The sequence below is a fragment of the Pseudophryne corroboree genome, chromosome 2, assembly GCF_028390025.1.
Source record: "Pseudophryne corroboree isolate aPseCor3 chromosome 2, aPseCor3.hap2, whole genome shotgun sequence".
NCBI classification, from domain to species: domain Eukaryota; kingdom Metazoa; phylum Chordata; class Amphibia; order Anura; family Myobatrachidae; genus Pseudophryne; species Pseudophryne corroboree.
Window position 1 is genome coordinate 669,098,431 of NC_086445.1, and position 12,237 is coordinate 669,110,667.

The window sequence follows — 12,237 nt, forward strand, 5'->3', positions numbered from 1 at the left end:
CGGTCACAGCATAAGCATACTAATGCAATAGTGGCTGGGACTTTGTTATAGATACTACTGCAAATGTGTCCACCTCTGAATCAACCCTTCAGTGCCTTCTGTAATTTCCCATCACCCATTATGGCCAGTGGCCACACGAAGCGATCAGCATACTCAAGTAATTAGATCTGAGGCAACTGAAGCCCTCCATCAGCTAAAAAAGGCTTTCACTTAACTCACATCTTAACCACGAGTCTGGCATGGTCACATCAGATGTGATTTCCCTGACATGGTCTCATTTGATGCAACAACTCAAAAACACTGTACCCGTGGCTCTGCCCCCAGTGTGTCCTGATCACTGCGGGCCGCAGTGATTGAGCAGCCCAGCTGCACCCCCACCTGTCGGCATCATATGACTCTGCACTAGAAGCACAGCAACTGTGGCTCCCAATGTGTCCCGATCACCAGGGCGGTCTTTTCGTATGGGCTCAATGGGCTCTTGCCCAAGGGCCCCAGGAGTATAAGGGCCCTAGGCTGATGGCTGAGGGTCCCCTCTTTCCAGGGGTACCAGATTTTTGAAAATCGGCCCTGGGGAACCGGAGATATCTGACTTTGAAGCAGTGGTCCCAATCCAAGACTGTTAATTGCTCTTCCCAGCCAGATATCTCGGGTTCTGTCTGACTAAAGGCCCATACACACTTGACGATAAAATGAGCGACGTCGTTCATTTCAGCCCTCATCAACGACGTTGCTCATTATATCGTCAAGTGTGTATGCATCCGACGACCACCGATGCGCGGCCCCGCGGGACGTTAATGACCCTCGCTTATCTGTGGAGCATGTATGCTCAATTTCCACTATGGTCGTTACCGACCAGAGACGTCGTTGAAGGTGTATGGTGTGAACGACCAACGACCAAGCCACTGTTCACCAGCCCTGTTCCCAGCTCATTATTTTAATAAACTGTTCAGCTTGGATGCTTCAACGATGAATGGTCTTTGGTCGTTGGTAGTGTGTATGCTCATGTCGTTTGCTCAGCTGTTCAAGGGAAGTTCAAGGGAAGTCGTTAACGACGTGTGCATCGTCAAGTGTGTATGGGCCTTTAGAGTTTTTCTGAGGATATTCTCCAAAAGATGGGACTCCTCTCTGTCAGTGAACACTGGCAGCTTGTCTCTACTATGCCTACAGAACCGGAGATACAAGTCTTCAAGCAGCTGGTCCCTGCTCCAGCGCCACACATCTGGTTTGCAGTTTTATATTTTTACTGGTGGATTGCTCTGGGTCCCGGACTCTGATCCTAAGTCTCCAGAACCTCCTGAAAGATGGGACTCTCTAGTCTTTTTTTATCGCATTTAAAACTAAGAAATCTATATCCAGGAACTGGAGATATCTGTAGTAACTGGAAAATTATGAATATTAAGCCCACTCCACTATCCACCCCTCCCTTGTGTATTACACACCCCCTACCACCCTGGAAGTTATGTACCGGGGCCCCTTCATTCATCCCAATGCCTCTTCTACAGTTTAGTGTTCTCCCTCCCACCCCATCTTCCACCATCTGTGCAGTAAAGGAGTAATTAGCAAAAATTACTGCTCCAGGTCCTACATGCTGAGCGGAATATAGAACATCCCCTACAGCCCACGGGACATCAAAGCTGCTGCTGATAGCACCCCCCACCCCTACCGCTGGAGGATGGGTAGGGGGCCCAGTACACTGCTGTGCCCAGGGGCCTACACTGCTGTTAAGACGGCCCTGCCGATCACAGCTGGCGACAGTGACCGGGCAGTGAAGTTTCACACCTCGTACCAGTGGCATAACTAGAAATTTTTCTCGCCAAGCCAAAAAATTACCTTCTCATTGCCAGGGGTTTTATGCTCTTGGTTCCATGCTCATTGTCAGGGGTTTTGATGCTCTGGGTGTCATGCTCATTGCGAGGGGGTAATGCTTGTTGCCAGTGGTTTCATTCTCTGGGTGTCATGCTCATTGCCAGTGGGTAATGCTTGTTACAAGGGGTTTCATGCGCTGGGTGTCATGGTTGTTGCTAGTGGTTTCATGTGATGGGTGCCATGGTCATTGCCAGGGGTGTGTACTGCTTGTTGCCAGGGGTTTTCATGCTGTCTGTGTCATGCTAATTGGCAAGGGTATAAGGGTGCCGCAGCGCTACTCAGCGCTATGCACTCCCAGCACTTCCTGGCTCTGTCAGACGCTGGAGGTCTAGTATGACCTCTAGCATCTGTCTCCTCCATGGCGGTGGCCATTTTGGGAGGGACATTTAGCAGATTGACATGCGAACGACTAATTCAGTAAGGACAGCAAATTCTGCTAATCAACAGAATTTGCTATCCTTTGGATCGCATGCTGAGGGGCGCCCATCGCTGGGCAAGGCCGCCCAGCATGCTGACCGGTGCCTCCCCCTTGATGAAGCAGAAATTGTGACCGTCTCGCAACTTCTGCTTCTTCATAAAGATTCTTGATGCCTCCTGCCAGCGAAGCTTAGGTACGGCCGCAGGTGATCAAGTGCCATCTTACCCATCGCCGCGGCTGCATGTGTCATCATGCAGCCGCCACTATCACGCCCTCGACGCACGCCCGTTCGCGCCACAGCACCCACCATTGACATCGCTCCCTCCCCGTAACGCTCTGTCTCCTCCCTGGAAACGGCGAGTTGCCTGCCCCACGACCACCTCTGCCTGATTGAGAGGCAGAGTTCATCGCATTTTCTGCGCCCCCCCCTCCGAAAGTGCGGGCGCTGTGCATGCACCCGCGGGCCCACCGCAAAAATTACGGTTGGATCGCAATTTGCAATCCAACCTGAATTAGCCCATGAATCAGCAACAGCACCCTCACAGCCCTGCGCCTCCACATTGGCTGCGGGGGCTGTAGTTATGCCACTGCCTCTTCCAGGCATCACCGCAGCAGTGATGGGCGGATCTTAGAAATTTCCACCCATTGCTGTTGGTTTATCTTGCAGGAGTGTAAAGACATGCAAGCAGTAGTTATAGAATTTATCCTCCACTTTGTAGCTCTGCCCACCCACTCTGACAACTGCACCTACTCGTCCCTCTCCTTCCCTGCTCCTCTCCATCCTCCCTCAATCACCCACTCCTACTTATATACAGTGGATTTCTGTGGACCTCAGAAGAAGAGTTGTTGATGCTCATCAGGCTGGAAAAGTTGTTGATGCCCATCAGGCTGGTTTTTATGAAAGGTTACTAAAACCATAGTGTTGGTATCATGATTTGGTCCTGTCTGAATTATACTAGAATATTCTAAAAGAAAATGTCAGGACATCTGTCCATGAGCTGCATCTCAAGAGACAAAGACCCAGAGCACACAAGTAATTTGACCAAAGAATGGTTAAAGAAGAATACATGTAAAGTTCTGGAATGGCCAAGTCAAAGTCCTGACCTTAATCCAATAGAAATGTGGAAGGACCTGAAGCGAACAGTTCATGGGAGAAAACCAACCAACATAAAAGAGTTGAAGCTGTTTTTGACGGCGGAATGGGGTAAAATTCCTCCAAGCAGATGTTCAGAACTAATCAACAATTACTGGAAAATGTTATATTCAGTTATTGCTACACAAGAGGGTCCTAACAGATACTGAAAGCAAAGGTTCACATACTTTTGTCACGCACAGATATGTGATATTAGATAATTTTCTCAATTAAAAAAATGAGCCTAATTTTTTTGTTTCATTTGTTTGATCTAGTTCTGTTTGATCTAGTTCTCTTTATCTACTTTTAGGACTTCTGTGAAAATCTGAGGTAGCTTTAGGCTACATTTCAGCAGAAAATAGGAATGTAATATCTACTGATAATTCCTTTTCTCGTAGTCCTTAGTGGATACTGGGGAATAGAATATTACCATGGGGTATAGATCGAGTCCACTGGAGCCTGTCACTTTAAGAAATTAATATTGTGTGCTGACACCTCCCTTCTATGCCCCTCCTAGCAGACTCAGTCTAGGAAACTGTGCCCGAGGAGACGGACATACTTTGAGAGAAGGATATAACACATAAAGCAGTGAGGTAACGAACCAACACACAAACAATAAGGTAGCAGAACTAACCAGAACAGAGGAAAGCAATGCAATGCTAACAGTCTAAGGATAGCAACGCTAACCAAACATGGAACAGGGAAGAAACAGCAAACACATCCAATAACACAACCAGGTAAGAAGGAAACGAAGCACTGAGGTGGGTGCCCAGTATCCACTACGGACTACGAGAAAAGGAATTACCGGTAGGTATTAAATTCCTACTTTCTCTAACATCCAAGTGGATACTGGGGAATAGTATATTACCATGGGGATGTCCCAAAGGTCCCAGAATGGATGGGAGAGTGCTGAGACCCTTCAAAACCACCTAACCAAACTGAAGGTCATCCTTAGCCAAGGTGTCGAACCTGTAGAACTTATCAAACCAGACCAAGTTGCTGCATGGCACAACTGTAAGGCCGAGACACCACGGGCAGCCACCCAGGAAGAACCCACTAACCTTGTGGAGTGGGCCTGAAATGAACTCGGCAGCGGCAGAGCAGCCAAAGTATAGGCTTGTTGGATAGTTAATTTGAGCCAACGAGCAATGGACTGCTTGGAGGCAGGATGACCAATTTTTGTAGCATCATAGCGAACGAAAAGCGAGTCAGACTTCCTGTGACGAGCCGTCCTTATGATGTAAATCATCAAAGCCCTCACAACATCAAGGGACTTTGGAGTAACTGACTGAAGTGTCTGATAAGACCGGAACCACAATTGGTTGATTTATATGAAAGGCGCATACTACTTTCGGTAAAAACTGTGGGCCAGTTTTAAACTTCACCCTATCCTCATGAAATACCAAGTATGGGCTCTTGCAAGACAAGGCCCCCAATTCTGACACTTGCCTAACCGAAGCCAAGGCCAGTAACATAACAGTTTTCCACGTCAAGTATTTGAAGTCCACCATATGCAAGGGTTCGAACCAATCCGACTGGAGAAAGGTCAACACCACATTGAGGTCCCACAGAGCAGTGGGAGGAACAAAGGGTGGCTGAATGTGCAACACCCCCTCAGGAAAGGTCTGTACTTCAAGAAGTACCACCAGTTGTTTCTGGAAGAAGATAGAGAGTGCTGAAATCTGAACCTTGATGGAGCCTAAACGCAGGCCCTTATCCACTCCTGCTTGCAGAAACAGTAGAAACTGGCCCAGACGAAATTCCACAGGAGAACATTTTCGACCCTCACACCAAGAAACATATTTCTTCCAAATACGGTGGTAATGTTTGGAGGTAACCACCTTTCGGGCCTGAACCAGCGTGGAAACAACCTTGGAGGGAAGATCCTTCCTGGTAAAAATTTCCCTCTCAACCTCCAAGCTGTCAAACGTAGCCGCTGTAAGTCTGGATAGATGAAGGGTCCTTGTTGAAGAAGGTCCTTGAGAAGCGGCAGTGGCCTGGGTTCCTCCAACAACAGGGTCAGGAGGTCCGCATACCAGGCCCGATGAGGCCAATCCGGGGCAATCAGAATTGCCTGAACCCTTTCCTTTCTGAGTCTTTAGAGAACTCTTGGAATTAGCGGGATTGGAGGAAACAGGTAAACGAACTGGTTAGGCCATGGCATCGTCAGAGCGTCTACCACAACCGCTTGCGGGTCCCTCGTTCTGGAGCAGTAACGACGGAGCTTCTTGTTGAGACGAGAAGTCAACAAGTCGATCTGTGGAAAACCTCACCGGTGAACAAGTTGTTTAAACACCTGAGGGTGGAGGCCCCATTCCCCCGGATGGAGGTCATGCCTGCTGAGGAAGTCCGCTTCCCAGTTGTCCACTCCTGGAATGTGAATGGCTGAGATTACCCTTGCGTTGGCTTCCGCCCAGAGGAGTATTCTTGACACCTTTCGCACTGCGGCCCTGCTTCTTGTTCCGCCCTGCCGGTTGATATACGCCACTGTCGTGGCGTTGTCTGACTGCACCTGGATGGCCTGATTCCGAAGTAGGGATGAGGCCTGTATTAGAGCATTGTAAATTGCCTTGAGTTCCAGGATGTTGATTGGAAGAGCAGAATCCTGAAAAGACCACGTCCCCTGGAACTGCGCTCCTTGAGTCACAGCCCCCCCAACCCCGGAGGCTGGAATCTGTTGTCCACAGCGTCCATGACTGGGCGTTGAAACTCCGACCCTCCACCAGATGGGGGACTTCTAGCCACCATAGCAGGGATATCCCCGCTTTCAGTGACAGGGTTATATGCTGATGCATGTGCAGGTAAGATACCGACCATTTGTCCAACAAATCCAGTTGAAACTGTTGCGCATGGAACCTGCCGTACTATATCACCTCGTAGGAGGCCACCATCTTGCCCAGCAGGCAGATGCACAGATGAATCGAGATCACACGAGGTTTCAGCACCAACCGGACCATAGACTGAATAGTCAAGGCCTTGTCCATAGGAAGGTAGACCTTCTGAGACACCGTATCCAGGATCATCCCCAGGAACTGAATTCTCTGAGACGGTGCTAAGTGAGATTTCTGGAACTTGAATATCCAACTGTGATCTGTAAGCAAACGAGTAGTCAAGTCAACACTGTGCAGTAGCTGTTCCCTGGACACCGCCTTTATCAGGAGATCCTCCAGGTACGGAATTATTTGGACACCATTCATGCGCAGTTGTAGCATCATTTCCGCCATGACCTTCGTGAATACCCTTGGGGCTATGGAAAGGCCGAAGGTTAAGACCTGAAACTGGAAATGTTGGTCCAGAATCGTGAACCTGAGGAACGCATGGTGAGGGGGCCAAATTGGGATATGTAGGTATGCGTCCTTTATATCCAGAGATACCAGAAACTCCCCCTCCTCCAGATTCGCTATCATTGCTCTTAGAGATTCCATCTTGAATTTGAACACCCGAAGATACGGGTTCAGGGGTTTGAGGTTCAAAATCGGTCGTACACAGCCATCCGGTTTCGAAACCACAAAGAGACTTGAGTAAAACCCCTTTGTGTGCAACTCAGGAGGCACTGGAACAGCAAATCCTGTAGAAAGCAGCTTTTGCACTGCCTGCTGTAAGGAAACCCTTGCTTCCTGTGAAGCTGGTAAGCCTGACCTGAAGAATCTGAGAGGAGGGAGTTCCCAGAATTCCAGCCTGTATCCTTGGGATATGAGGTCACTCACCCAAAGATCCTGGCAGGACTCTGCCCCTATGTGGGCGAAGTGTTGAAAGCGAGCACCTACCTGAAAGTCGCCTTTCTGCTGGGACCAACTGTAACGCGGAGGGCTTTGTGGAAGAGGATCTTGAGGCCTGGTCCACAGGTCCAGCAGCTGCTCGTTTACGGGACTTAGCGCAAGATCCTCTAGCAGCATTGGAGGCACCTCTGGCCTTCCCTCTGAATCTGGCCACCCGGACCACAGGGAGGGTCCGGGATAGGGACGCCTGGCAGGTGGCGGGGCAGACAGCAGATATGTAGATTTACCTCTAGTTGCCTGAGATATCCACTTGTTCAGTTCTTCTCCAAACAAGGCATCACCTGTAAAAGGAAGGTTTTCAACCCCTTTTTTATAATCAGCATCTGCTGACCATTGACATAGCCACGGGGCTCTACTAGCTGATACTGCCATAGCAGTGGTATGCCCGTTAATGACACTAAGTTCCTTAACAGCCTCACTCATAAAATTTGCAGCATCTTGGATGTGTTGTAGTAACGTAACTATCTCATCTTGAGGTAGTGTAAGTAACCCATTCAGAATATCATCAGACCATTTCACCATGGCTCTAGAAATCCAGCCGCATACTATGCTGTAGTATAAATTGATTTAAGAGTGGTTTCAATTTTGCGATCAGCTGGGTCTTTAAGGGAAATAGCCCCAGGTACAGGTAAAATGATCTTACCTGACAGACTGGACACAAAGGTATCCACTGTCGGCGGGGTTTCCCAGACTTTCCTATCCTCTGCAGGGAAAGGAAATAAATTTGACACCCGTTTAGGGGTAATACACTTCTTATCAAGATTTATCCATGCTGCCCTAGCCAGGGAATCTAATTATTTAGAAACCGGGAAGGTTTCAGAGGACTTTAGTTTCACATTAAAAAATCAATTCCTCTGTCTGTTCTTCCTCCTTATCTGGGATATTGAACACCTCCCTAATAGCATAAATGAGGGCTTCAACATCCGGGGATAGGGAATCTTCCTCGTCCACCTCAGCCTCTCCTTTATCAAACTCTGGTAGTTCAGACTCAGAGTCAGATTGTAATAATTGAGGGAGAGTGTGTTTGTTAGAGACAAACGGGGGGGGGGGGGGGGGCTGAAGAGCCTGTCTGTGGCCGGCAGCAGTTACCATAAATGTGTCCATAGTTTGCTTCAGGGTGTGCCTTTCCTGCTTAGCCATAGCTAACTCTGAGTTAATATTGGAAATCATAGATTTAAATGATTCCATTCACTCCGGTGCCTGCACATCATTATCTTGTGAAGGAATTAAGCATAGGGTACACATAAGGGACGCCTGTGAGGAGGGTGTAAACTTAGCCTTGCATAAAGTACACACAGACTTATTTGCAGACATGCTTGAGCAGAAAACACACAGATTAGTATGAAATACAGTGCAGTATTAGTGAGATAGCACACTTATCCCAGACCACCCTGAACGGAGTGACACAGAGAGAACTTGGAACCAGCACACTACACCACAGACTGAGCAGCGCCCCGTTTGGTGTACGTTGAGTGTAATTTTCCACACAGCGGTAGAACCGCTGATGATGAGCTCCCCCCTTCACTATAACCCCCTGGTACCAGTTACAATGGTGATTCAGTGGGTACTGGAGGGGCAGTCTCCGCATGCAGCCTGTGCATCAGCAGCAGCAGGAAATGATGCCATTTGGCTTCAGGTCCCGCTCTCCGGGAAGCCCCGCCTCCATAATGGCGTGCGGTCCCTGCATTCATTTTATACTGGCTTTCTCCATAAAAAGTGTGAAAACGAGTGTACACAGCCCCAGCTCACCTTGTTGACAGTCTGGGTAGTCAGTGGGTACCGCGGCCCAGAGCCGGGTGAACACTGTCCCTTCACGCTGCCAATATGAATCAGGGACCCCGGTGTAACACCGCGTCGACTTTGGCATCTGTTAAGGGGTGGCGGCATGCTGTCAGCGTGGGCTCACAACCTGGGGATGTGAGAAACAGCACCTCAGGAGCTCAGTGTCCTGTCACCTGGGATTACGAACCATTAACTCTTAGTAAGTTGGTTCGGTCCCCCTTAAGTCCCACGACGCAGGCAGACTGGTTGCCAACCAGTGTGCCTGAAAATAATAAACTAAAAGAAACTTCTGAAGAAAACACTCTGGAGAGCAACAGAATGCACCCAGCTCCTTGGGCACATTTTCTAAACTGAGTCTGCTAGGAGGGCATAGAGGGGAGGAGCCAGCACACACTATTAATTTCTTAAAGTGCCAGGCTCTAGTGGACCAGATATATACCCCATGGTAATTTGCTTTTACTAAAGCAAATTGAAAGAGCAGCAGGAGTAGGAGACATAGTAGTGATGGGAGATTTTAACTATCCAGAGATAAACTGGAAAAATGACTTATGTGATACTGCTAGGGGCAATATGTTTTTAAACACACTTAATGATAACTACTTAGTCCAACTAATTGAGGAACCAACTAGGTACAATGCAATCTTAGACCTGGTATTAACAAACAATGGGGATTTGGTATCAGGTATTATAGTAGGGGAACCCATAGGAAACAGCGACCACAATATGGTCACATTCAATATCAGTTTCTATAAACAGCCCTATACTGGCTCAACTAGGACTTTAAACTTTAGCAAAGCAAATTTTGAAAAGATGAGGGTATTTTTCAGGGATATTGAATGGGAAGGTTTGTTTTTAGGAAAAAATACTACGGATAAATGGGAGGTACTAAAATTCCTGCTAGCTAAAAATACACTCAAATGTATTCCTATGAGTAGCAAAAAAAGGAATAAAAATCATAAACCGATGTGGCTTAACAAAAAGATTAAGGAACTTATGGGCAAGAAAAGGCGAGCATTTAAAAAATACAAATCTGACGGGGAAGCAGAGTCATTTCAGCACTATAAGGAATGTAACAAAATTTGCAAAAAGGAAATAAGAGCGGCTAAAGTAGAAACTGAAAAACTAGTAGCAAAGGAAAGCAAAGCGAATCCCAAAAAATTCTTTAAATACATTAATAGCAAGAGTTTAAAGAAGGAGAGTATAGGCCCTTTAAAAGACAAGTTGGGAGTCTTAAGCAAAAATGATAATGACATAGCGGACACACTAAATTAGTTTTTTCAACAGTATTCACTAGAGAGGACCCAATTCAGGGACTGACACACAATCTCAATAATGAGAATATGACACTGATAGGTACTTATTTAAGCGAGGAAGTAGTCTGTGACCGATTAAAACATTTAAAGATTAATAAATCACCAGGGCCCGATGGCATTCATCCAAGGGTTCTAATGGAGCTTCACTCTGAACTGGCAAAACCGCTATCTTTGATCTTTAAGGATTCAGTTATATCAGGTATGGTTCCCAAAGACTGGCGTATAGCGGAAGTAGTGCCTATATTCAAAAAGGGAAGTAAAGCTGAACCAGGTAATTATAGACCAGTTAGTCTTACATATATAGTGGGGAAAGTATTGGAAGGTATTCTAAGAGATAGTATTCAGAAGTTCCTTGAAACCAATAAGGTCATTAAAAGGAATGACAGATCCTGTCAAACCAACTTACTTGGCTTTTATGAAACAGTAAGCGCAAACCTAGATTAGGGTAAAGACGTGGATGTAATCTTTTTAGACTTTGCCAAAGCGTTCGATACTGTACCACACATGAGACTTATCTACAAGCTACAAGAATCAGGGCTAGGAAGCACAATATGCACTTGGGTCAAAAACTGGTTAGATAATAGGGAGCAGCGCGTTGTAGTTAATGGATCTTTTTCAACTTGGACTGAAGTGCTAAGTGGTGTGCAGCAAGTCTCAGTATTAGGACCGCTATTGTTCAATATTTTCATTAACGACCTAACAGAAGGTCTAGAGAGCATGGTGTCAATTTTTGCAGATGATACCAAATTGTGTAAGACTATAAATACAGAGGAGGATGCCGAGTCTCTTCAGAACGACTTAGTTAAATTAGAAGCATGGGCAGCCAAGTGGAAAATGCGCTTCAACACAGAGAAGTGTAAAATAATGCACTGTGGTAACAAGAACAAAAATTACACCTACCTACTAAATGGGGTAAAATTAAGGGATTCTGTACTGGAAAAGGACTTAGGTGTCCTCATAGATAGCAAGCTAAGCGGTAGTACCCAAAGTAGGACTGCAGCAAAGAAGGCTAATAAGATATTAGCATGCATAAAATGGGGTATTGATGCTAGGGACGAGAGTATTATACCCCCGTTATATAAATCACTAGTGAGGCCACACCTTGAATACTGTGTACAATTCTGGGCACCGTACTACAAAAAGGATATCATGGAGCTTGAAAAGGTACAGAGGAGGGCGACCAAACTAATTAAGGGCATGGAGACGATGGAATACAAGGAAAGGCTTGAAAGACTAGGCATGTTTACATTGGAAAAGCGGAGACTAAGAGGGGATATGATCAACATCTACAAATATATAAGGGGACAATACACAGAGCTTGCGCGGGACCTGTTTTTGGTTAGATCAACACAGAGGACTCGTGGACACTCGCTCAGGTTAGAGGAGAGGAGATTCCGCACAATACGGCGTAAAGGCTTTTTCACGGTAAGGACAATACGTGTTTGGAATTCCCTGCCCGAGGGAGTTGTAATGGCGGAATCTGTCAACACCTTTAAGAATGGGTTAGATAAATTCCTAATGGATAAGGATATCCAGGGGTATGGTGCATAGTCATGCATTATAGTTACTATAAATAGGGATAAAATGCAACGGCTGACAGCAGCATCAGTCAGAAATTTTAGTCAAATCATCATGCATAGGAGACCACAAATAGGTTGAACTCGATGGACAATTGTCTTTTTTTAACCTCAGATACTATATACTATTCCCCAGTATCCACTAGGACATTAGAGAAATACAGAAAATTCTGAAGGGTTCACAAACTTTCCAGCACCACTATATCACCATCCCACTCTATTTACATATAAATGTGTGTGTGTGTGTGTGTGTGTGTGTGTGTGTATACACATAGGGTTCAAGTTCTTCTAATATGCCAAGGCACAGATATATAAGCAACATTACACACTGAAGAAGTCAGCATATTCATTTCCTTCACTGACTCCTGAT